Source organism: Mus caroli, chromosome 1 (genome assembly GCF_900094665.2).
Source record: "Mus caroli chromosome 1, CAROLI_EIJ_v1.1, whole genome shotgun sequence".
In the NCBI taxonomy this organism is placed as follows: Eukaryota; Metazoa; Chordata; class Mammalia; order Rodentia; family Muridae; genus Mus; species Mus caroli.
Window position 1 is genome coordinate 170,847,750 of NC_034570.1, and position 4,756 is coordinate 170,852,505.

Genomic DNA, 4,756 nt, shown 5'->3' on the forward strand with positions numbered 1-4,756 from the left:
CCCTTTCCTGGGCATAATTATCCCAGCATGCTCTGCTGTGCACCATGGCTCAGTGCTGGCACCTTGAGCCCTCTTGAAGCAGCAGGCCCATGGAGCTCTGTACACAATAGCATCCAGAGCCCTTGGGAGAGTCAGGACAGACTGAGCNTGAGTCCCCANCCCTCTCCCTTTGTACACTNCACAGTCCCAATGACTCAGCTAATCTGCTGGGTGCATGGGGCAGTCACACTCTGGACTTCAGACAGCAAACTGAACTGCAGTGACCCAGAAACCAGATACAGAGATCATTGCTGAAGCCCCATCTAAAGAAAGGGCATCCAGGGTGTGAGGATGGCCCGTGCCAGCTTTGCCCAGTGGTCTCCTTTTGTGTGGAGCTTTGGTTATGTGTGGGGAAAACTGCAACCTGAAACTTCAGAAATCATTCATCATTTAAAACTGTGTGCTATTCAGAATGCCACAATAGCGTCCCCATTGTCCTGCTCCAGTCCCTCCCCCCACATCATAAGCCACTCCTTACTTAGTCCACTGTGTCAAACTGCATATGCTAGGTGCCTGTTAGTCACCTAGCAGTGCTCAGCTGTGAGGCGATTATCACAGTACCTCAGAGCTGTGTCCAAGCCTGACTCCATTTAATAACAGACCCAAAGCTCAGGTCCAGCGCTGCCAGCAGCACTGTACAGAAGAGAGCGCTAACACTCAACGGAATCATTAGTTGTTACCAATGTCTCGCTAGGTCTCATCGTGAGTAGCTTCATCATGAGTGTGCATGCATGGGTCAACATAGTATATTCTAATACTCTCCTCAGTTTGAGGCTGCCATGGGGTGATGTTTCTTGGAAAGTACCATCTTCAATAAGCCCCAGTGAAGCTAGAGTGGAGGGCAAGGTAACAGATCTAGCGTGAAAACTCAATTTCTTCTCTATGTTCTAATTAAGATGAGAATATTAGTACTTCACTCAAGGACGGGCCCTTGAGACTCATGGTCTCAGACTACAGAGCAGGTTTGACTGTGGTGTGTTAGTTCAGCAACCTCCACTCCTTATTTTACAGCAGGAAGTAAGCGGTATTCTAGATTATCTTGGAAGAGGAGCCAGCGTTGACCTGCTGTAGGCTGGGTCTCAAAGGAGTGATAGTCAGCAATGCATGCAGATTCAGGAAGAAGCTGTAATTCATGGAACTAAATAGTCTTTAACAGCCCAGGAAACAACAGTCAAAACTGACAAGGGATCTTTATACACTGTGGACTGGAATGGGAACTAATGCAGCCACCTGGAAGTCGGTATGAAGAAATTTCCTCAAAAAAACCTAAAATATGACCTAGCCAAACCATTGGATATAAGCATAAACATAAGTTTCTTGGCTGTCACAGAGACAGCAAGGCTACACAGAGAAAGCCTGTCTAAACAAAGAGCAGGGGGAGGAGGAGGAGGAAGAGGAAGGAAGAGAAGGAAGAGGAGGAAGAAGAATCGGAGGAGGAGAAAGAGGAGGAGGAGGAGCTATTAGTGGAAGGCACCAGAAGGGGAAAGAAGTGTGTAGTGGCCACCTTTAAGCCCAGTCTGGATCCTACAGCAACAGCAGAAAAGGTCATTCCAGATGAGAAAAATCCACAAAGGCCTGAGAAATTAGAATGGCAGCCCATAGAGATGCAATATTCTGAGTTAAGAATCCGGATTCTGTTTAAAGATGCTTTAGAACAATGTCATATAATAGATTGTATGTTTCATTTTATAGACTTTGGAGAATTAAGACATATGTCTTGGCTAATCCTACAATTGGCTGCAAGTGTGCTTTGGCTGTGAAGGCTTGAATGGTTCTTTGTGTCCTGCTTTGAGTGCTGCTGTTGGGTGCTGTGAAGTGACCTTAAGCAAGCTCTGAAGTTGAGACATGCACTGTTGGGTGCTGTGAAATGACCTTAAGCAAGCATGATCACATGTTAAAAAGTTCATCAAAAGTTCACACATGATCCTTTCGGTTTCCATCTGCGCCTGGAGCTTACCCTGTGCCACAGCTCTCCATATCCAAATCCCATCGGGAGAGAGCTGATCTTCCAAGAGTGCTGTCACACAGGCTTGCAAGGAGGGACAAGCCACAGTCAGAGACAGCAAGACAAGCTAACACAAGAGACAACCAGATGGTGAGAGGCAAGGGCAAGAAAATAAGCAAGAGAAACCAAGTCTACTTGGCATCATCAGAACCCAGTTCTCCCACCACAGCAAGCCCTGGATACCCCAATACACCAGGAAAGCAAGACTCTGATTTAAAAATCCCACCTCATGATGATGATAGAGGACTTTAAGAAGGACATAAACAACCCCTTTAAAGAAATACAAGAGAACACAGGTAAACGGGTAGAAAACAAACAAACAAAAACCAAAAAATCCCTTAAAGAATTAGAGGAAAACCCAACCAAACAGGTGAAGGAATTGAACAAAACCATCCAGGACCTAAAAATGGAAATAGAAATAATAAAGATAAAAAATTATATTACAGTTTGGTTATCCAGCCCAAACTAAATTATAAAAGAAAAACAGATGTTTTACCTGCTTGAACAGAAAGCAGAGAATTATGTTTAGTTAAATTGTGCACATTGCACATTCCATACATTGGCTAAATGTATATTTCCAGTGAAAGTTTATATGTTTACAGATGCCAATGATGTTAAGAGGCCCTGTCAAGATTTACCCTTTTGGATGTTGAGACATTGAGACGTATTTATTCTAGCATCCTGCTTTATCCAACCTCAGACTGCCTCATTAACTGTTTCATCTAAGCTTGCTTTCAGGACAGCTTCAAAGCTGCTGACCCCAGTTGGTCCAGCCTCTCAGACTATTCCAATCAGGACTTCATTCAAGCCCTGAACTTTTATAGCACCCAGAGACTGGGCAACAAAGATTACAGCTAACTTTCTTGAGGTTGGCCAATATCCCAATTTTCTTTGGGCCTCCAAAAGAAAACGACACTCCCAGACAGCAAGAAGTAGGTTTAAGAGAATGGTAACCCATTCCCATAAAGCAGAGTGGGTAGGTTTTGGTCGTTCAGTGGGTGCCATGTGTTTGTTGTTGTTTTAGGGGAGTTGGTTACAAGTTGCTAATGGTCTTGGTCAGGGCGGAAACAAAGTAAGAGTGTTTATTTACATTCAGGGATTTTTTTCCTCTCTTTTACTTTTCTCTTTCCTTTCTCTCTTACCTAATGTTAAGGGAAAAGTGAGGGAAAGGGATGAAAGGAAAAGGGGGGGGTACAGGAATGAGAAATAAAAGGGTAGAGTATCAAATCTACTTTTAGACCAAAGAGCATCAACAAGCCAAATATTTTACATTTGGCATGGACTTTGTATATTGATACAGATTTAAGTTTATATTATGTTACAACATAATATAAGGTATTTAAGGTATTGAACCTGTTTGTAACTCATTTAAACAGGCAGTTTAAAATTCTAGTTCTTTTGAAAGCTGCTATTACAAGCTGTTTAGGATAAATAAGAAATGCAAATTAGTAGTCAATCAAAAAACACATTGCTCATGTTAGATACTATTTTAGTTAATTACAAAAATAAGCTCCGTTTAGCCCCTTTCATAGATGTTTTTAAAAGTTAAGCAAACAGTAGATAGCTAGAAGCAAGCACAGATATACTATAGATAGGTAGATATTCTTCAAAAACCTCAGAGCTCTCTAGAATATGGCATTTAGAGATATTTTGTTAATAAAAGGCGTTTTGTGACAGTGACATGTCTGTTCCTGGCAACGCCTCCATTTTACTTCAAAGAGGATGACGAACATCAAAGTGTCTCCATATGGAGTTTGCTTCAAACGTGTGACGCTGGCCACCAAGCAAAAACCTGCCCTTTACTGTAGACAGGATGCTGTCCACTCTGTGGACAAACGGGAAGAAGGGAAGCTGACTGCCGAGCTTTGCCAAGACAAGGTAGACAGTTCTTCATAACTCCTGCTTCACAAAAAAGTCTGCCAGAGATTCTGGGCCAGAAGGCTAAAGATGGATGCTCTATCAATGCAGTGAAATTTTGGGTGACGTTCTAAGCAACCTGCACACCTGTCATTCCCATAGTTGTGGAAGTCACTTGCTCTGAACTCCCTGCATATTCAGGTTTATCCTTTTCAAATCTGTGATGGGTTGAGGACTAGGTAGTCATACTCTCACATTTAAACTTTAATTGTTGGGGATCTGAGAAAGAGTTTTAAGGTCTAAGAAGATATTCTTAGGTTTACATATATGCAAGTTTTGATAGAAAATGATTTATGTACGAACTAACTCCCCAAGATAAGATAGATAGTGGAGTCCTTTTCACAAGGCTGCCAAATACAAACAGACCGAACATTGTGAATGTAATTTTTACTTGATAAGTTTCATAATTGTATACACACACACACACACACACACACACATATCTTACTAATATAGGAGAAAGAAACTTTTATTGGATTAAAAGGGAAAATGTTGGGGGATGGTTTTGTGCAATTGTATTCATATGCTGATCTCTGTGCCCAGACATCTGGTTGTGGTCCAGAGGATGGCACAGTCAAGCATTTCTGGTCACTACACTATGTAAAATCGTTTTCAATCACCTCTGATGAACTAAATTGATAACTAAAGGAGCTGATCAGACAGTTGGCAGAACAGAAGAGAATAGAGTGGGACTTCTGATTCCAGTCAGGGAGGTCCCAAAGAGGTGTGTGTGTGTGTGTGTGTGTGTGAGAGAGAGAGAGAGAGAGAGAGAGAGAGAGAGAGAGAGAGAGAGAG